This window comes from Canis lupus, chromosome 7, assembly GCF_011100685.1.
Source record: "Canis lupus familiaris isolate Mischka breed German Shepherd chromosome 7, alternate assembly UU_Cfam_GSD_1.0, whole genome shotgun sequence".
In the NCBI taxonomy this organism is placed as follows: domain Eukaryota; kingdom Metazoa; phylum Chordata; class Mammalia; order Carnivora; family Canidae; genus Canis; species Canis lupus.
Genome location: NC_049228.1, coordinates 39,872,279 through 39,894,759, shown reverse-complemented (window position 1 = coordinate 39,894,759; position 22,481 = coordinate 39,872,279). Strand labels below are relative to the sequence as shown.

Genomic DNA, 22,481 nt, shown 5'->3' with positions numbered 1-22,481 from the left:
CTAAAGGTAGTTTTATACTTTCCTTTCCAATCTTGATGCCTTTTATTTCTTTTTCTCACTTGATTGCACAGAAATAATGAGAATAGATGTCCTCGTGTTATTCCTGATCTTGGGGAAAAGTGTTCAGTGTCTCACCACTGAGTATGATGTTGGCTATATAGGCTTTTCATAGATGCTCTTTATCAGGTTGAGGAAGTGCCTTTCTATTCCTAGTTCACTGAATCATTTTACCATGAAAAGGTGTTGGATTTTATCAAATGCATTTTTTGCATGTGAGCTGATCACATGGTGTTTCTTAATATCTTGTTAGCTGAATGACTTACATTCATTTTCAAATGTTAAACTGAGGCTGCATTCCTGGGATAAACCATACTTAGTCATAATGTATTAACCTCTTAACAATTGTTGGATTCAATTTACTAAAAATTTTGTTTAAAATTTTTGTATCCATATTTATGATGATTGGTATGTAGTTTCTTGTCTTATAATGTTTTTGGCTTTGGTATCGGAGAAGTGCTAGCTCAGAATGAATTGGGAAGTATTCTCTCTTCAGTTTTCTGAAAAACTGTGTAGTATGATATTACTTTTTCTTAAATGTTTGGTAGAATTCATCAGTAAAGGTATCTGGGCTAGGAGCTATCTTTGTGGGAAAAATTTAACCATAAATTTGATGTCTTTAATAGATATAGATCTATTCGAGTTATTTATTTCTTCTTGAGTGAGCTTTGGTAATTTGCATCTTGCAAACAGTTGTTCACTTTATCTAAGTTGTCAAATTTACAGGCATAAAGTTGTTCATAATATTCTCTTATTATCTTATTAGTATCTGTAGAGTCTGTAGTGATTTTACTTACTTGTCTCGTTCCTGATATTGCTAATTTGTATCTTCTCTCTTTTTTCCTGATCAGTTTAGTAGACTGACCTTTAGTAATTTTACTGATATTCTCAAAGGGCGACCTTTAGGTTTCATTGATTTTGTTGTATGTTGTATGTTGTTTTTCTGTTTTCTGTTTCATTGATTTCCTCTTTGATCTTTATTATTTCTTGTGTTCTACTTACTTTGGTTTCATTTTTTCTTCTTTTTCTAGTTTCATGCAGTAGGAACTAAGGTCACTGATTTGAGACCTTTCTTCTATTCTAATATAGGTAGGTGGTCAGTGCTATAAATTTCCCTGTAAGAACTGCTTTATCAGAATCTCACAAACTCTGATATGTTGTATTTTCATTTTCATCTTGTTAAAAGCACTTTCTAATTTTCCTTTTGATTTCTTCTTTGACCCCTGGGTTACTTAGAGGTGTGCTATTTAATTTCCAAATATTTCAAGATTTTTCCAGACATCTTTCTGTTAATTGATTTCTAATTTAATTCCTTATGACCACAGAACATACTTTGTGTGAGTTAGGTGCTTTTACATGTATTGAGACATATTTTATGGCCCAGAATATGGCCCATCCTGGTAAATGTTCCATGTGCCTTTAAATGTATTTTGTTCCTGTTGGAGACAGGTTCTTCATATGGTTTGATTTAATTTTGTCATTTATATTTGTTTCCTATTAGTCTCATCTAGTCTTTATTCCCCCTTTCCTCTTTTGCTGCCTTCTTTTGGATGGAACATTTTCTGTGTTTCCTTTTATCTTCTATGATGTCATAGCTCTTCACCCTGCTCTTTTAGTGTTTGCAGTAGGGTTTATAGTATCATCTTTAACTCATCAGCGTGATTTCAAGTTATATTAGGCAACTCTAAGTGTAGTGTAAGAGCTTATACTGTATACCTACACTTTTCTCCTCCTGGTTTTTATGCCATTGCTCTCATATGTTTTTCTTATATATTTGCTATAAAGCCTAGGCTATATTATTGTTTTTATGTTAAACAGTGAATTTCTTTTTGACTTTTTATTTTGAAATAATTATAGATTCACAGGAATTTGCAGAGAAATGTATGGGAAGGTCCTGTGTACTTTTACCCATCTCCTTCGGTCTTGATCTCTTGTATAGCTATAGGACGGTATCAAAACCAGGAAACTGGCATTGGTACAACTCAGAGTTTATTCAGATTTCATCAGCTATACATGTATTCATTTATGTATGTGTGTATATGTATTTGTGCAATTTTACTTCTTGTGTGGCTTTGTGTAATTGTCACCACAAGTGAGATATAGTATCTTTTATTATCACAAGGCTCCCTTGTACCTTATAGTCAATCTGTCCCCCTTCCTCTTATCCATGACATCTGGCAATCACTAATCTGTTCTCCATTTTCATATTATAGTTGTTCTAAGAGCATTATATAAATGGAATATTTTACATAGTATCATGCAGTATATAGTCTTTTGCTCTCCCTTGAGACCAGTCCAAGGTTTCATTGCATAAACAATTGGTTCCTTTTAATTGTCCACTAGTATTCCGTGGTTTGGATGTACAATTTATTTAATCATTTACATGTCAAAGGATATTTGTGTCGAGTCTAGTTTATGGCTATTACAAGTAAAGTTGCTGTGGACATTCATGTATAGGTTTTTGAGTGTTGTAGGTTTTTGTTTGGCTGGGATAAATAGCCAAGAGTGCTAATGCTGGGTTGCATAGTAAGTGCATTTTTAGTTTTAGAAGAAAATGCCAAATTATTTTCCAGAGTGGCTATAACCTTTTGTATTCCTACCAGCAGTCTATGGTTGATCCAGTTTTTCCACATTCTTGCCAGCATTGGGATTTTTTACTTTATGGATTGTTTTTAAAGATTTATTTTATTTATGCATCTGAGAGAGAGAGAGATAGAGACAGAGAGAGAGAGAGAGAGAGCATGAGTGGAGAGAGGGGAAGAAGGAGAGAGAGAGAATCTTAAGCAGACTCCCCACTGGATATGGAGCCTGACTTGGGGCTCCATCTCATGACCCTGAGATCATGGCCTGAGCTGAAACCAAGAGTCAGATGCTTAACCTACTGAGCACCCAGGTGCCCCTATTTTGGGGTTTTAATATACATTTCTCTAGTTGCTGATGTTTGACATTGGGTCATTTGCTTACTTGCCACCTGTTTATTCTCTTCATTGACATGTCCTCAGCCCACTTTCTAATTGTATTATTTGCTTTGGTGCTATTAGGTTTTGAGAATTATTTATGCATTCTAGACACCAAGTCTTTTGGTAGATATGTGGTTTGTAAACATTTTGTTCCAGTCTATAATTTGTGTTTTTGTTTTCTTGACAGGGCTTTTCACAGAGCAAAAGATTTTAGTTTTTAAGAGGTCCAATTTGTCAAGTCTTCCTTTTTTTAGATCATATTTTTAATGTCAAGTCTAAGCTCTTTTCCTTATCTAAGGTCTTCAAGATTTTCTCCTATTTTTTTCTTTTCTAAAATTTCATAATTTTACATTTGAATTGATGAATTTGAGTTAATTTTTATAAGAGGTGTTAAGCTTTGATTGAGGTTCTTTTTTTAAAGATTATTTATATAAATAAATTTATGTATGTATTTATGTATTTGAGAGAGAGAGAGAGAGAGAGCAAGCACAGAGGGAGAGAGAGAAGGGAGGCTCCTGACTGAGCAGGGAGCCTAATGCAGGACTTGATCCCAGGACCCTGGGATCACAACCTGAGCCAAAGGGAAATGCTTAATCGACTGAGCTACTTAAACACCCTGCTTTAGTTGCAGTCTTGTCTTGTCTTTTCTTTTCTCCAATTGACTTTCTCTTTATCACCAGTTTTGAGCACATGAATATGATGTGCTTGGGTGTAGTCTTCATGCTGCATGTATTGGGGTACATAGAGCTTCTTGTATCTGTGGCTTTATAGTTTTCTGTACAATTTGGAAAAATTTCAGCCATTATTTCTTCAAATATATATTTTTTATGTCCCCATGCCTCCACTCTTGGGGGATTCTAATTATGTGTGTATGAGGCTGCTTGACGTTGACCCACAGCTCACTGAAGATTTTATGTCTTTAAATTTTTATTCTCTTCTGTTTCCTTTTTAATAGCTTCTATTGCTATATCTTCAAATTCACTAATATTTTCTTTTGCAATACCTATTTTGCCATTCTGTCTCATCTATTTTTTATTTCAGATAATGTAGTTTTTATCTATAGAAGTTTTTTTTAAGGAATTGTTTAGATATTGGTTGGCATTTTACTTTTTTCAGCTTTATTAAGGTATAATTGACAAATAAAATGGTAAGATATTTAAGTGATGGTTTGATATTATATACATTGTAATGAAAGGGTTTCTCCCGTTTAGTTAATTACCATACCCATCATCTCACATATTCATCTTTTTGTGTGTTTATGTAAACATTTAAGTTCTACTCTTAGCAAATTTCAATCATATAACACAGTATTATCAACTGTAGTCACCATATTATGCATTAGTTCCTCAGTCCCTATTCATCCTATAGCTGAAAGCTTATACCCTTTTGCCAACCCTTCTATTGCCTTCCCGTGGCAACCACTTTTCTATTCTGTTTCTATAAACTTGACTTTTTTTTGGTTATTATTTTTTTATTTCACATATAAGTGATACCACGTAGTATTTCTTTTTGTCTGGCTTATTTCACTTAGTGTAGTGTCATCGAGTTCCATGATGTCACAAATGTCAGAATTTCTTATGGCTTAAGGACATTCCATTGTGTACAGGTATGTGTGTGTGTGCACATCTTTATCCATTGTGTGTGTGTGTGCACATCTTTATCCATGCATCCCTTGATGGACACTTAGGTTGTTTCCATATCTTGACGGTTGTGAGTAATGCTTCAGTGAACATGGGGGTGGAAATATCTCTTTGATATCCTGTTTACATTTTCTTTGGATATATAACCAGAAGTGAAATTGCTGGATCATATGGCATTGCCATTTTTAATTTTTTGAGGAACCTCCATACTGTTTTCTTAAAGATTTTATTTTTTTATTTGACACAGAGAGAGAGAGAGAGAGAGAGTGCATGAGCTGCATGAGCACAAACGGGGAGGGGCAGAACAAGAAAGAGAAGCAAACTCCACACTCAGCATGGAGCCTGATGTGGGGCCCAATCTCAGGACTATGGGATCATGACCCAAGCCAAAGGCAGACACTTAACCGATGGAGTCCCCCAGGCGCCCCCTCCATACTGTTTTCTATAGTGGTTGCACCAATTTACATTCCTATCAACAATGCACAAGCTTTTTGGTTTGTTGTAGTCCCATTTATTTATTTATTTATTTATTTTTGCTTTTGTTGTTTTTGGTTTTTGATATCAAATCCAAAACTCATCACCAAGACGAATGTCAAGGAGTTTACCTGTTTTCTTCTAGGAGTTTTATAGTTTCAGGTCTGAGATTTACTTATTTATTTTATATATATATTTTAAGATTTTATTTATTTACTCATGAGAGACAGAGAGAGAGAGAGAGAGAGAGAAAGAGAGAGTGGCAGAGACACAGGCAGAGGGAGAAGCAGGCTCCATGTAGAGAGCCCAATGTGGGACTTGATCCCAGGTCTCCAGGATCACACCCTGGGCCAAGGCGGCACTAAACTGCTGAGCCACCCAGGTTGCCCCAGGTCTGAAATTTAAGTCTTCAATTGATTTTGAGTTGATTTTTGTATATGGTGTAAGACTAGGGTTCAATTTTATTATTTTGCTTGTAGCTGTCCAATTTTCCCAGCACCATTGATTGAAGAGACTGACTTTTCCCCATTGTATATTCTTGGCTCCTTTGTCATAAATTAGTTGACCAAATATGTATGGGTTTATTTTTGAGCTCTCTGTTCTGTTCTATTTCTCTATATTGTCTATAAGTTTTATAAGAGTCTTTAAGAAGTATGTCTCATGTGTCCACTTAAATTTTGAATACATATAATACAATTATATTTTTATGTCTCTTCTGTTAATTATAATGTTGGGGGCTATCAGTTCTGGATCAGTTTATTTTGATTGATCATTCTCTTTGTTAAGAATGATTTTCCTATTCCTTTGTGCAGTTAGTAGTTTTTGATTAGATGCCTAACATTGTTAAATTCACCATATTGAATGATAAGTATTTTTGTATTCCTATTAATGTGAAAAACAATTTTTTGAAGATTTTATTTGTCTACTTATTATTTATTATTTTTAATATTTTTATTGTAGTTCAATTTGCCAACATATAGCATAACACCCAATGCTCATCCCATCAAGTGCCCCCTCAGTGCCCATCACCCAGTCATCCCCACCCCCTGCCCACCTCCCTTTCCACCACCCCTTGTTCGTTTCCCAGAGTTAGGAGTCTCTCATGTTCTGTCTCCCTTTCTGATATTTCCCACTCATTTTTTCTTCTTTCCCCTTTATTCCCTTTCACTATTTTTTATATTCCCCAAATGAATGAGACCATATAATGTTTGTCCTTCTCCGATTGACTTCTTTCACTCAGCATAATACCCTCCAGTTCCATCCACGTCGAAGCAAATGGTGAGTATTTGTCGTTTCTAATGGCTGAGTAATACTCGATTGTATACATAAACCACATCTTCTTTATCCATTCATCTCTCGATGGACACCGAGGCTCCTTCCATAGTTTGGCTATTGTGGACACTGCTACTATAAACATTGGGGTGCAGGTGTCCCGGCGTTTCATTGCATCTGTATCTTCGGGGTAAATCCCCAGCAGTGCAATTGCTGGGTCGTAGGGCAGGTATATTTTAAACTCTTTGAGGAACCTCCACACAGTTTTCCAGAGTGGCTGCACCAGTTCACATTCCCACCAACAGTGCAAGAGGGTTCTCCTTTCTCCGCATCCTCTCCAACATTTGTTGTTTCCTGCCTTGTTAATTTTCCCCATTCTCAGCGGTGTGACGTGGTATCTCATTGTGGTTTTGATTTGTATTTCCCTGATGACCAGTGATGTGGAGCATTTTCCCATGTGCTTGTTGGCCATGTCTGTGTCTTCCTCTGTGAGATTTCTGTTCATGTCTTTTGCCCATTTCATGATTGGATTGTTTCTTTCTTTGCTGTTGAGTTTAGTAAGTTCTTTATAGATCTTGGATACTAGCCCTTTATCTGATAGGTCATTTGCAAATATCTTCTCCCATTCTGTAGGTTGTCTTTTAGTTTTGTTGACTGTATCCTTTGCTGTGCAAAAGCTTCTTATCTTGATGAAGTCCCAATAGTTCATTTTTGCTTTTGTTTCTTTTGCCTTTGTGGATGTATCTTGCAAGAAGTTACTGTGGCTGAGTTCAAAAAGGGTGTTGCCTGTGTTCTCCTCTAGGATTTTGATGGAATCTTGTCTCACATTTAGATCTTTCATCCATTTTGAGTTTATCTTTGTGTATGGTGAAAGAGAGTGGTCTAGTTTCATTCTTCTGCATGTAGATGTCCAATTTTCCCAGAACCATTTATTGAAGAGACTGTCTTTTTTCCAGTGGATAGTTTTCCCTCCTTTGTCGAATATTAGTTGACCATAAAGTTGAGGGTCCACTTCTGGATTCTCTATTCTGTTCCATTGATCTATGTGTCTGTTTTTGTGCCAGTACCACACTGTCTTGATGACCACAGCTTTGTAGTACAACCTGAAATCTGGCATTGTGATGCCCCCAGCTCTGGTTTTCTTTTTTAATATTCCCCTATTTGGGGTCTTTTCTGATTCCACACAAATCTTAAGATGATTTGTTCCAACTCTCTGAAGAAAGTCCCTGGTACTTTGATAGAGATTGCATTAAATGTGTAAATTGCCCTGGGTAGCATTGACATTTTCACAATATTAATTCTTCCAATCCATGAGCATGGAATATTTTTCCATCTCTTTGTGTCTTCCTCAATTTCTTTCAGAAGTGTTCTGTAGTTTTTAGGGTATAGATCCTTTACCTCTTTGGTGAGGTTTATTCCTAGGTATCTTATGCTTTTGGGTGCAATTGTAAATTTCTCTTCTTAATTTCTCTTTCTTCAGTTTCATTGTTAGTGTATAGAAATGCCACTGACTTCTGGGCATTGATATTGTATCCTGCCACACTGCCAAATTGCTGTATGAGTTCTAGCAATCTTGGGGTGGAGTCTTTTGGGTTTTCTATGTACAGTATCATGTCATCTGCAAAGAGAGAGAGTTTGACTTCTTCCTTGCCAATTTGAATGCCTTTTATTTCTTTTTGTTGTCTTATTGCTGAGGCTAGGACTTCTAGTACTATGTTGAATAGCAGTGGTGAGAGTGGACATCCCTGTCTTGTTCCTGATCTTAGGGGCAATGCTCCCAGTGTTTCCCCATTGAGAATGATATTTGCTGTGGGCTTTTCATAGATGGCTTTTAAGATGCTGAGGAATGTTCCCCCTATCCCTGGACTCTGAAGAGTTTTGACCAGGAATGGATGCTGTATTTTGTCAAATGCTTTCTCTGCATCTGTTGAGAGGATCATATGGTTCCTGTTTTTTCTCTTGCTGATATGATCAATCACATTGATTGCTAACATTTCATTTTTAAATCCTCTCTATACCAACCTGGGGCTCAAACTCACAATTTGGAGATCAAGAGTCACATGCTCCACTGACTAAGCCAGCCAAGTTCCCTGAGAAACAATAAAAAAACAAACAACAACAACAAAAAAAAACTACCAGGACCTTTATTTTTGCTTTGTTTTATTAAAAAAATAAATATGTTATAAAGCTTTTATTTTCCTTCAGGGAGTAAAAAAGGAACAAGTTTTATAAAGTCAAATAAGCAATGGTAACTTTAAAAAGATTGGGAATCAATGGTTTACAAGTTATAATTGAAAGAAAGAATGAGAGCTCCATCTGGCCATTAATGGCGGCAAGCAAGATCAACCAGAGCAAAATAGATAACTGTTTGGAAGCCCTGATAAGTGCTTAAACAGACTGATTCACTGAGACATCGGTATAGATATATTTTTGATATGTGTATTTTTTAAGACTTATTTATTTATATAGAGAACATGTGCATGAGCAGGAGGGGCAGACAACGGGAGAGAGACTCTGAAGCAAACTCCCTGCTGAGCATGGAGCCGGATGCCGGACTTGATTTCATGACCCTGAGATTATGACCTGAGCCAAAATCAAGTTGGATGTGTAACAGACTGGGCCACCCAGGCACCCTGCTATGTGTATTTTAATAAGTCCTGGTGATGTTTTTGAGTTTTATTCTGGGATGCAGTTAAGTTCATGGTAAACAGTTTTCTGCTATAAATCTACCCTTTGTTCATGAGCTCCACATGCAGCTGCTCTCAGCTCTGTCATATTGGGCCGCCCTGATGTCTCTTCCAAGATGCTTTTTTTCTTGGTCATTCAGAATCCCTCACTTCTCATAAGAACACTCACAGGTTTTCACAGGAGGAGCTTTCTCTTTCTTCCCTGAGTTTTTTTGCCTTGAAACCCTATGGCTATTGGCTAACAGGGAAGAGGCTCCTTCATATGTCCTTTATTTTATCAGGATTTCTTGTTTATTTTCAGGCATCATTCTTCTTCCACCCTATGCAGGCTGACATTTTTCTTTTTTTTTTCTTTCTCTTTTCTCCTTTGACTCTTTTAAAACTTCAGTTATGAAAGGTTTTAAGCCTGCCAAAATATAGAAAGATGATGGTACAGTGGGCTCCCATGCAGTCATCAACAATCATCCATTCAGAGGTGGGGGGACGGGGTCACTGGATGATGGGCATTAAGGAGGGCAGGTGCTGTGATGAGCACTAGGTGTTATATAAGACTGACGAATCATTGATCTCTACCTCTGAAACCAGTAATACGTTATATGTTAATTAATTGAATTAAAATAAATTAGAAAAACCCCCAGTCATCTACTCTTGCAACTGCATTTTTCTAATGCTGTGGAATTGCAAACATTAGGGACTTCTTTTCTTTTTTTTTCTTCAAGATTTTATTTATTTATCCATGAGAGAGACAGAGAGAGAGGCAGAGACATAGGCAGAGGGAGAGGCAGGCTTCCTGCGGGGAGCCTGATGTGGGACTTGATCTTGGGGCTCCAAGATCACACCCTGAGTTGAAGGCATCACAGCACTGAGCCATCCAGGCATCCCCATTTTTTTTTCAAGATTTATTAGGGACTTATTTTCAAGTTGCTTCAGAAATCATGTGGTGGGGGATGTGCAGCCCTTTTTGTCTCATGTGGTGTGGGTATAGGACTCTTGGTTTATTATCCAGGTTAGGGTGCATACAACATAAGAACTAAGGGTCTCCAGGGGACACAGTAGCATCTCAAATCCTCTCTGACTTTTTGTTTTATGCACACTCCTTAAGTGAAACCTGTAGCTTTCATTCTGTGCTTTGTTCCTAGTCTCTGGGTGATTTAGGCCATATTTCCTCTTTCATCTAGATTTATATCCATGAATGCAGTTCCTAAGCTACTTTCTTCTTCTTTTCTTCTTTCTTCTTCTTCTTTTCTGAGTACATATATACCTGGAGTGTCCTTTATATATCAACTGTGCCTAATGAGTAAAAGCAAACTAGCATAACATAGTAAGAGTCTCTTAGAATCTTGGCACCACTTCTTACTAGTTGATGTGACTTCTCCAAATTTGCTAAGCCTCTCTGAGATCCAGCATCATCATCTGTAACTTGAATAATGCCCACCTTCAGGAGGATGACTAGGATTAGAAGTGATGCAAGTAGAGTGCCCCTCACTGTGCGCTATGCTTAGGAATAACTCAGTAGATGACAACTAGTGTATTGACAGATGCAGTGTGGCTGTGCAATGGATGGCAGAGGGAATTGTCCCCAAGTGGCTGGCCACACAGGCACCAGAAATACTCAGATACTGACTAAAGTCTCTTCAGGATCCAGCAACAGACCCATAACCAAACTCATAAATGCCACTTCCTGGACTCCAAGGCTCCTGCAAATATACCAAAATCTAATTTCTGCTTCTATCTTTATGGGCAAATTCTTTTTTATAACAGGAATAGACATTTCCAGCAGCTCATTTCAAGGGGATTTACTAAATTTATGGTCTCAGGCATCTAGTTTTGGGCATTGTGCCCAAAACCATGTCCTCATAGCCACGGTAATGCTTGCAATGAGTCTATCAGTCCAGTACATCTCTGCTGGGGCGTTTTGCTGAGTTTATTTGTGGACAGGCTGCTTCTCAAAACCATAGGCTGTTAGTGGACAGGCATATAAATTAGACTGAAGAAGTGCTTCAAGGTTTCACACAGAGGAGGGAATGTTGAGTCCCACTTTCTCTGTTTCTCCCTCTGTGTTTCTGTCTCTCTGGTTCTTTGCCTTGCTGTCTCTCTGACTGACACATGCACACACACTCACACAGACCTCATCTTTTGGATATTATATTGTTTAGGTTCTGAAGAGGTATGTTCACCTCTGTGTATTCTTTCCAAAGTGGAGAGATGGTCTTTCTCAGCTTTCTCCCTATATATTACGGGAGTACCAAAATATGTCATGGTTAATCATCTGTAGGTGTCTTGAGGTTGTAAATTCTGTCTAAAAGCTAAAGACACTCTCAAGAAAAATCAGTGAAAATTGTGTGGAGATGCTCACCCTTTTGTCCTAAACAAGCAAAGTTAGGGGAGAAAAGGACTATTTGAAGGGGATCTGGAAAGAGAGCTCTAACTATTGCTTGCTGATATGAGATCCCTTCTCACCTTGGATTCACAATGTTATGTCTTCCTTTTGGCAGGGACCACTATCGGCAGGGGAATTGCCTAGGAAAGAAAAGTGTTTCAAAAAGAAACAGTGGGGCTTTTCCCTCTTTCCTTTTTCAAAATTGTAGTCTTCAACTAAGAACAATAGCTGGAACTGTGTCTCTAGCACCTTTCATTACGTTTTACACATAGTAAGCATTCAATAATTATTCTGGATGCTGAATGTATAAATATGTATTAGTTACATATCTGCTGTGTGGCCTTTGTTTGGTGCTGTGTGGACCACTGAAGAGGCGCAACTCAGAATCCCTCACTTTCGCTGAGATTGCCATCTAGATGGGACATAGCAATTTGGGGAAACGCTTGGCCATGATTCATCAAATATCTTGTCTGCTTCATTTTATTTTTCTTTTCCTTCGGGACTCCAATTGTACATATATTAAAGCTTTTGATAATGTCCCCCAAGTTCCTGAAGCTCTATTAATTTTTCTTTTTTTCCTTTTGCTCTTCAGATCAGAAAATAAATCTGTTAATTTGTCTTCAAGTTTATGGACTCTCCTGTCATCTTCATTCTACTGTTAAGCCCATCCAATGATTTCAAACACTTGAGATACATATTTTTCAGCTCTAGAATGTCTATTTAGTTTTTTAAAATAGTTTCTAGTTACCTACTGATACTTCCTACTTTTTGTTTATTATAAGCATACTTTGTGTCCTTGAAATTAGTTATAATAATTGTTTTATATCCCTCATCTGCTAATCCCAATATGTGAATCGTTTCAGGGTTGATCTTCATTTTTTTTTTTTCTTGAGTATAGATGTCTTCCTGTTTCTTTGAATGTTAAGTAATTTTGAACCATGTTCTGGACGTTATGAATTGAGTGACATGTTGTAGAGATTCTTAGTTCTGCTATGTTCTCCTGAAGAGTTTTGATTTGTTTTGTTTTGTTTGCTTTTGGATAGTAGGCAGTTAACTTGGCTGAATTCAGATTGCTAATTTTGTCTTCCCTGCTGTGAATGGTCAGTCCAATTTCTCCTTTCATTTAGGTCTTTGCTGGACTGCTTGAAGTCTGCTTCATACAAATGTGATTCAGCATGAATCAAGAGATTTGGGCAAAATTTATACACACAATTTGGGGCTCCCCCTTCCTGGATCTGCTCTCTTCAGGATTTCCCCCTCTGCTTTACAGCAGCTGTGTCTGTCTTGACTCTGTGCTCTGTCTTCAGGTCATTAGACTTTGGGTTTTCTTTCTGACTTTTGGCTCTTTTGTATAGTGAGGCCTTACCTCAGGATCAAAGCCATAAAAAATGGGAAACACACCCAGTTCTTTGCCTTCATCCAAGTGTTGACTTCCTCCCAGTATCCACCTCTTTTTGGCTATTCCCCAATGTCTTCAGATAGTTGTCTTTATATTTTGCCCAGGGTTTATAGCTGTTATTTGTGAGAAGGTTGCTCTGACAGAAACCACATGGCCGTGACTGGAAACAACCTAGTTCGGTGTGTAGGATCACAAGATAGAGACAGATAAGCAAGTCACTGTCACAGAAGGACTCAGAGATGAAAGTAATTGGACTTACACAGAGGCTTGTAAGGGAGTCCAGGCTTTGGAAAGACAGGCTTTTTAAGGAAAAAATGCAACAGTATTTAAAGGAAAGAAATGACCAAATCTCTGAGATTCCGGTTGGTCTGTGTGTGGTAGAAAAATTGTAGTTTTCCTGCATGATTTTAGCACTTACAGAGGCCGAGACATATCTTTAGGCACTAGCAGTGCAAAAGGTAGGGAGACAGATGATTTTGTCGGGGTCGGTAACCTGCAGAAAAGGCTTAACATTTCCTCTTTTGAGGTCTGGAATGACACAGACTGATTCTGGTTTTCCTGGTTTTTGTTGTTTGTTGATTTTATCTCTGGGTGCAAAGTAGATGCGTACGTGTCCCATCTGTGTGGGTTAGCAGAGCGTTGGTTGTATTTTCACCATCTCTCCTTCATGCCCCACTCTGATGCTCGGATTTGACCCCATAGATGGCTTTGAGGTTTTCAGATTTGGTGTAACTCAACTGATATTTTGTTTTATTTCACTGGTTTTATTTACATAGTGCACAAGATATGTTAATACACAGATCTTCCTTGACATACAAGGGACTTATGTCTGATAAACCCCTTATCATTTGAAAATATCACTAAGCGGAAAGTTCATTGACTATACCTAACCTACTGAACAGTACCTTTTAGTCCCACTGACCTCAGTACTGCTCAGAAACCTACATCAGCCTACAGTTGGGCAAAATCATCTAACACAAAGCCTGTTTTATAGTAAAGTATCGAATATCTCATGTAATTTATTGAATATTGTACTGAAAGCGAAAGACAGAATGGTTGTATGGGTACAGAATGGAGGTCAGTGGATCGGCATTGACCCTTGTGATGACTGACTAATGGGGATCAGGGACTGCTCCCCAGCATCACCAGAGGATAGCACAGACCACTAGCCTGGGATAAGATCACAATTCCCCATTGGAAGTGTGGTTTCTCCTGAAAAGGGTATCACTGTTATAGGGTTGAAAACCAGTGAGTGGAGACATCCTAAGTCAGGGACTGTCTGTATGGAGGCATCCTTGTTACATATTAATAAAACCAGGGCAGTTCTGATTTCAGAATTACGTTGTAAATCCTCTACAGTTGTAAGTTACTTCTATCAGCTCATCTCCTGAGCTAAGGACCAAGAACCATCCAATTTGCTTCTAGGAGGTTTGCCTGCAGTAGCCTGTAGGGTACCCTCTGTCTGAGAGGCTCAGCGCTGTCACATTCTGGCCCATAGGGAAACTCTTTACCTGTAAAGCTGATACTCTGTAAGCCATGAAGTAGGTTTCAGGACAGTTTTCTTGGAAGTAGTATCCTGGAATTGGCTATCACTGGCTCACATGAGTTGATTTTTAAATCTACAGGAATTTTGTAAGCTGTGTGTTAAACCAGGCCATTATTAGAAATTAAACTTTATCATTTACAGTTAAATATATTATATTTAACATAGTGGTCATAAATGCTCAAACCTCATCCTTCCTGATTGTTGCCTGACATTTTACTTTTTTTTTTAAAAAGATTTTTATTTATTTATTCATGAGACACACACACACACACACACACACACACACACAGAGAGAGAGAGAGACAGAGAGAGGCAGAGACACAGGCAGAGGGAGAAGCAGGCTCCATGCAGGAAGCCCGACATGGGACTCGATCCCAGGTCTCCAGGATCAGGCCCTGGGCTAAAGGCAGCACTAAACCGCTGAGCCACCGGGGCTGCCCACATCTTACTTTTTAATGTAAGCTCTTGAGGTTGTTCACACTTTTCGTATCTTGGTGGTGGAGATACTCTGAAGTGGTGTGCTACTGCGTGTCCACTCCCAACCCTGTGTTCAAGGGTGTCTTGTTGAAGTTGGCAATGACGAGAGTATTCATAACACAGGAATTGGCAAACACCACCAGGCGCTGCCTTTCCTTTGGAGAGCTGGTTGTTAAACAGTTATCAACATATCAGTGGTCGTAGGCATTTCCCTTCAACCTGTAAAGCATAGCCCTTGGTCCTGGAGGAGCTTGCCATATCTAATTAAATGGAGTTTGTATCTTGCTTATTGTTGCAAATTTGATTTACCAGGTTCAATCTTATAGGAAAGAGGGTGGATTTTTATTGGTCCTAAGTAAATAATTACACAATCACGGAAAGTAAAGGAACTTAGTAAAAGTGTTTGGAGTAATATTTAACCACTGTTACCATTGTTTTGGGTAATTTGTAAAGTCTAGTAATATATTCTCCAGAATCAGTATTTTCAGATTTCTCTTTTAATTTCCTCATTTAAACTATATACTATAAAATTTCACCAGAAGTTTATTTTTCCTCCTGAATTCTAAGGAGGGATGTTAGAATATTATATCACTTACAGAATGTTCCATTCCAGTTTATGAAAGCATGTTAAACTGATGGCTAGAGATAAAGAAGGAAGAGAAGTATGTTTCCTCATCTGCCCACTCAAAATAGAACATTAACCACAATTAAATCCATTCACTCAATCCCAGAAAATTGATTTTTATTTGGCCAACTTTGGGCTGAGCAGCCTACCTTCATGAGGTCACCTATTTCCGTGCTCAGAGTTGTGGAGGTCCTGAGACTCAGAGCCTGGGTATGGACTGGACAGGTGTGTGTGGACATGCTGTCTGCACCAATGGGGAGGCCCATGCTCCCAAGTCTGGTTTCTGTGGTGTCCGTAGTTAACAGAGCCTGCTACAAGTTTTATGACACCTCTTTTTGAGGTTATTTCCAAAAGTTTCTATTTTATTTCTGAGTTTATAGCAGAGGCCTTTAGGCACACACAAGGGAAAAGCAGACATCATCTGTTGATGGCAAGACTGAATGACTTTGGCTATTTTACTATAACATCCAGCAATGTCAGAACAGAGTAGTGTGAGCCATCTAATCAAGTTCAGAAGGATTTAGTCCGTGAATTCCCTGGATAGTGAGGGCACTGACCCCAGGGCCTTTAACTTATCCCAGAACATGTGTTTATCTGTTGCCAGTTGACAAGGCATTTTAAGCTGAGAAATAAGATCTTTCTTTTTAAAGGGATTAATTTGTTGAGAGTTATTTCGTTAGTCTTTGTATATAAACTCAATATGATGGGTAAATAAATAGGCTGATGGGTCAGTGACTGATTTGTGTTACAGACTTGTGGCTATTTTATATTTGCTGAGCATAAGGGACTTTTACCAACCCTTTTGGTGGGTGAGTGGGGGCCTTTTTTAGTTGTGCTTAGCAAACCAAAAGGCCAGGGAAAGCTACCTGAGGCCCTGGGTGAGTGTGTGAGTGAGCATGAGTGTGCATGAGTGTGCGGACTGGAGTGGTCTCTGCAGTATTTTCAGCCTGCCCAGGGGCTCAAAGGAGGAGTGTGATTGCTGGTAGCAAACATAATGAACAGTAAATATCTGGAAGGAGGCACAGAGGGGAGCAGAGGGAGGGTGAGTCGGATTCCCATCCTGTGCATGGGAAGTAAGTAGGAAGTTGCATACAGAGAAATGTGGTTTTTTTCTAGTTTACCAGTGTTTTTCTCCTTCACATCTCTCTCTCTTTTTTTTTAAGATTTTATTTATTCATTCATGAGAGACATACAGAGAGAGGCAGAGACACGGGCAGAGGGAGAAGCAGGCTCCATGCAGGGAGCCTGATGCGGGATTAGATCCCAGGACCCCGGAATCATGACCTAAGCTGAAGGCAGACACTTCACTGACTGAGCCCCCACCGGTGCTTCTGGAATTCTTTTTTTTTTTTTTTACTTTTATTATTATTATTTTTAAAATATTTTATTTATTCATGAGAGACAGAGAGAGAGAGAGAGAGGCAGAGACACAGGCAGAGAGAGAAGCAGGTTCCACGTAGGGAGCCCGACGTGGTACTTGATCCCCCAGTCTCTAGGATCACACCCCAGGCTGCAGGCAGCGCTAAACCACTGCACCACCAGGGCTGCCCCTGGAATTCTTTTAGGTAGGAAGCTTCCTTAGTGCCTTTTAAATGTGGGACTGTTTAGAAAGAGTAAATGCATGTGGGTTTTCAGGAGCACAGCTATTGTGTCCAGTGAGACAGAACCAGAAAGAAGTTGAATTGAAGCTGGGCTCTCCCCTCTGCTAGCAGAGGTGGTAGGGTGTAGATGTGGGCTGGAAAACCAGCATACCTTTTTTTTCTAGGAGAGTAATCCAGTCTTTACAGAGATGAACAGAGGTGAGCTGGAAGGTGTCTCACGTGGGATTTGTTTCGGTTATAGTAAAAATGTTGTCATTTGGAGATGATTTACTTGTATAGTGTATCAGATAATTCAGGTCATTCTGATTCTCTGGCAGCACTTGGGGGGCTGGGTAAGGAGGATGTGGGGGCCGCAGGTGAGGGGTGGGGAAAGGCTGAGTGCCACTCCTCTGGCCCCGCCACCAGAGACCCCCTGCCAACCCACAGTCTGCACGTGGGCCAGAGTTCCTCTGTCCACACTGCTATGCGGTGGCTGCCCCGGGGCCAGGGCTGTGTAAACCAGCTGCATCACTGCAGCATCTCAACAGACGACCCACTTGAGCATATATATACATATATATATATTTAAAGATTTTATTTATTTATTCATGAAACATACACACAGAGAAAGAGAGAGAGACAGAGGCAGAGGCAGAGGCAGAAGCAGGCTCCATGCAGGGAGCCCGATGTGGGACTCGATCCCAGGACTCCAGGATCACGCCCTGGACTGAAGGCAGGTGCTAAACCGCTGAGCCACCCAGAGACCCCCCTCACTTGAACATATTGATCTGATGAGAAAAGGCAGGTAGTTCTTCAGAGTACCTGCAAAATCAATAATAATGTCTTCCAGGCTTTCAGAAGCTGCCAGGACTGATTTCTAAATAGGTTCCATTCCAGGTGTTGGGTCAAAAGCTGTGATAATGTGATTTCTGAATATTGTATCAAGCAGTGTTGGTATTTCACATCCCTTATTGATAAAATTCACCAAAAGGACTTGGAAAAATTAGATCTCCTATCATTTTCATATGGAATTTCAGAAATCACAGAGCCCTTGAAATGCTGTGTAGTCCCAGGGATGAGAAGGAACGGAGTGCACGCACATCTCCCTGGCCCCCGGTCCTCCCTCTCTGTCCCTGTGTCCTCCCTGCACCCTGGCAGCGCACCTGGCAGCAGCCAGGCTCCCCACTTGGCCCTACTCCAGTCTGTGTTCTGGAAGCAGGAAGGTGAGCAGGAGAGAGTAGACCAAAGGTAGGAACCGGTTTATCAAGCCCTCCGCCTGACAGTCCCAGTGCTTGAAAGCTACATTCCTGTCAAACCTTTGCCTGTGGTCAAAGCAACATGGGGAATAGCTCATGGTATAAACACTGGTTTCCATAACCAACTGCTGGGGTTCTTTTGAAGTTCTTTTTGCAGCCACTTTATCCTAGAGAGCTCTTTTTTTTTTTTTAAAGATTTTATTTATTTATTCATGAGAGAGACACACACACAGAGAGAGAGAGAGAGAGAGAGAGGCAGAGACACAGGCAGAGGGAGAAGCAGGCTCCATGCAGGGAGCCCGATGTGGGACTCGATCCCGGGTCTCTAGGATCATGCCCTGGGCTACAGGCGGCGCTAAACCGCTGCGCCACCGGGGCTGCCCTATCCTAGAGAGCTCTTAGGGCTTCTTCCTAATCATCACCAGAAAAAAATGTTTTCTGTAACTATGTTTGTTGACAGATGTTAACTAGACTTTATTGTGCCGATCATTTCACAACATATACATACAGATGTTGAATCATTGTGTATATCAGCTATGCCTCAATAAATAAGTAGGTAAGTAAAAACAAAGAGACGAGACTTGAATTCCTTTGTTTGTCAGAACTCTATTGCCCGCTAGGTGCCAAGTTTTGCCAGCTGCTGGGGGTACCGGAGGAGATGGGGTGTCTGCTGGCTATGGACACCAATGAAGTGGTCACCCTGCAAGTGCCCGGCCACAGCAGTGGCAGGTGTCACACAGAGGCTGGGCCACATGCAGCCAGGAGGCCCAGAGGAGAGGCGGTGTGGCTGGTGGCCGAGGGCTCCTCACTGGGGCAGGAACTCTTGAGTTCCCAGGAGCGGTGTGCATTGTGGGTGTCGGGAGGAGGAGAGGGTCTGGGAACCGTAGGCTGAGCGCGTGAGGGCAGGGTGTGGCCTGTGCCGGGTGTCAGGGGCCAGAGGAGCAGAGTGAGTTGAAGCAGATGACAGGAGGCCAGTGGGTTGGAGGACCAAAATGGGGCTGGGGGGTGTGTGTGGGGGTCACAGGAACAGGCTTTGAGGAGAAAAACAGAATTTTAGCTCTCCTTTAATCAAGGTTAAGACCACATGAGATGCCCATATGTGAGATATGCCCGTGAAGCAGTGGGATTTGCTCCTTGCTGTGGAGTGGGACGTGATCTGGGAAGTGACACATTGCCTACGTCTCCGGAATTCCAGAGGCTCAGCAATTGTCCTCTCTGAGCTCCTGTGACAACAGTCACTGAGCAGCCACTGTCCCTTCTTGGTACCTTGGAGCTTCTGCTTTTCACCTGCTCTCTGTTCTGAGGCCTGTCCCAGGGGCCTGTGGGAGGGACTTTCACATCTGCCCAGATCCCATGGTGCCAGGACCTGGAATTGGGGGGCGCTGGGGCTTGTCCCACGTGTTGAACCTGCCACAAGCCACTGACCACAGATTTTTAAATGGTGAACTTCATGTTATGGGATGATACCTTGATTTTTGAGAAATCTAGGAATTCATCAATTATACATGCCACGGTACCTAGAGTCAGAAAACCTCTTCCCCCTGCTCTCTAGACTTAGGAGGAGCTGCATTTCCTGGACGTCTGTGAAAATTAACGGTGATGTTGCATGTGACAGACCCACTGCAGACCTGTCCTTGTGGTGGTGGTTTTGGCATGGTGTGGAGCCCCTGTGTTTCATCTATGTATCATAAGGCCGCTCCTGCATGGCTCATTGGTGTTGAGGCCCCTTGAGAGACTCTTGGAATCAGGAGAAACTCCCAAACTCAGTTATGGTGGTGGGGGGTGGGCGGGTAGAGGTTCCCCACTGCTGCCCCTGCAGCCAAGCCCCGTCCTGGGCGAAACTGAGGAGCACTTGACTTTTGTGTCTCCTTCCTGCCTATCTCTCTTGGCCGGCTCATGTTTCTGGTTATTTCTGTGTCTCTCTCATGTGGTTCTCTGCAGTGATGAGTGTTTTCCAAAGTGAACTCATCACGTTAATCATATTAGGGTGTGAGTGGCCTGTGTGTGCCTCAGAGGGAAAAACCTGCTCTGTGGAGGGGAGAGGAGGTGGGTGGGAAGTTATTTGGAAGCAGTCATGCCTTCCTGGGTATCCCTGGAACCACCCTGATGCAGGCCCCATTTGATCCCCCGACCTCCGGGCCAGCCCTGCCCAGCCTGTGCTTACTGCTGGCACTCCTACATTACCCCGAAGAGAAATTCAGGCACACACTTCAGTGTCTTGCACTCCTAGCATCAGACTCACCAGGGGTTGTGGAGCCCCCACAGGGGCAGCACTGCTAGTGGCCACTGCTGGTGGCAAGGCTGTCATTAGCTGCACTTGTACATCACTGCTGGGCTTGGCTCTCTGCTGTGACTCAGCCTGAAACTTTGTTCTGCTAACAGGAAGCCAGTAACCAGTGGAGTCAGAAGTTGGTAGGAAACTCTCTGGATTGGAAAAACCACTGGCTGTTTTGAAGCTTCTGTTTCTACAACAAAAAGAGAAATCAACAGATAGAAGCTCCTCTGTCTCCTTCGATGTGAAAGGCCATGTTGGCAGAGGGTGGTGGTGAACCAGGCAGACTAAGAAACCCTACGGGAGTTTACAAAACAGGAAGCTGACAAGGAAAACAACTGGAATTATGTAAATTAAACAGTGGGTTTGGGATGCAGGTGGCAGTCTGCCTATGGGAAATTCTGGGGGCCGAGAATGGGAACAGGTGGGGAAGAGGCTGCGAGGAAGGAGCAAGGTGTAGGGCCCCAGGCAGTATGGACTAGTGGGCAGCCAGGGCCCTCTCTGGGCATAGTGGGAGGAGATGAAGATGCTTACCTTCCTCGTGGCTGTGGGGACAGAGCCACGTGAGCTCCGGAGGCCTCTTGCCAGCCTCTGGAAGGCTTGGGAAGGCTCTAACACTCTGGCAGCTGTTGGGACAGGTGCTCCCACAGGGGAGGGGAGCTAGGAGCCCTGTGATTTAGATCGGTGTTTCACAAACTTTTGTGAGTGGGGATGCTTTGTTATAGATACTTATTTTGGGGTGTATTCTTTTCCCCACTGTGTAAATGTATTGTTAGTCTAAACAAATTTGAGGGCAGCCCTGGTGGCTCAGCGGTTTAGCACCTGTCTTCGGCCCAGGGCATGATCCTGGAGTCCCCAGATCGAGTCCCACATCGGGCTCCCTGCATGGAGCCTGCTTCTCCCTCTACCTGTGTCTCTGCCTCTCTCTCTGTCTCTCATGAATAAATAAATGAAATCTTTAAAAAAATAAACAAATTTAAGAAAGTTAAAATTAACTTTGTTTTAGATTTTAATTTTTTAAAAATATTTTATTTATTTATTCATTCATTCATTCATTCATTCATTCATGAGAGACACACAGAGAGAGGCAGAGACACAGGCAGAGGGAGAAGCAAGTTCCATGCAGGGAGCCTGATGTGGGACTCGATCCCAGGACTCCAGGATCACGCCCTGGGCCAAAGGCAGGCACTAAACTGCTGAGCCACCCAGGGATCCCCTGTTTTAGGTTTTTTTTTTTTTTTTTAAGATTTTATTTATTTATTCATGAGAGACACACACACACACACACACACACACACACACACACACACAGAGGGAGAGAGAGGGAGAGGCAGAGGGAGAAGTAGGCTCCATGCAGAAAGCCCCACGGGGGGCTCCATCCCGGGTCTCCAGGATCACACCCCAGGCCGAAGGCGGCAAAACCACTGAGCTACCCAGGCTGCCCATTTTAGGTTTTAAAAGAAGAAGATTCTCCTGTTTTTTTGAAACTTCTAAGATGACTGGACAGCCTTTGGGGGTATGGCGATATTAGGATTGGACCCTCTCAGCTGTGTGCTGTGTGCTCTCAAGGGCGAAGGGAAGCCTTTCAGTGCTGATAGCAGAGAGGTTGCAGCAGGAGGGACTGTGCCAGCTTGCCAACGCCCCCTGTCCCCCTGCAGCACTGACATCTGGGCATGTTTGATAAATGTCCTTTCCCAGACCCATTACTAATCACATTTTTTCCCTCCTAATCTCCCTTCCCTGCAGTCTGTCACTCATCCTGCCATGAGAACTAATTTCTTAAAGCATATTCCATCACGCCACCTCCCTCCTCAACAATTTTCTGTGCATCTCCCTGCTGCCTACATGAAATCCAA

The 22,481-nt window shown here is 41.4% G+C and overlaps 1 long non-coding RNA gene across 13 annotated transcripts in view; it reads left to right on the top strand.

Moving 5' to 3' along the window:
- LOC102156662 overlaps positions 1-22,481 on the top strand; it is a 106,207-nt gene that overhangs the window by 22,184 nt on the left and 61,542 nt on the right. For 2 of the 13 annotated variants that reach the window (XR_005362305.1, XR_005362296.1), the window contains 2 exons: positions 18,814-18,909; positions 20,736-21,496. The exons of 10 other annotated variants lie outside the window; for them this stretch is intronic. This is a non-coding gene — a long non-coding RNA (uncharacterized LOC102156662). Of the gene's footprint in view, positions 1-18,813; positions 18,910-20,735; positions 21,497-22,481 lie in introns of those variants that run through there. One more of the 13 variants, XR_005362310.1, reaches the window with a different exon arrangement.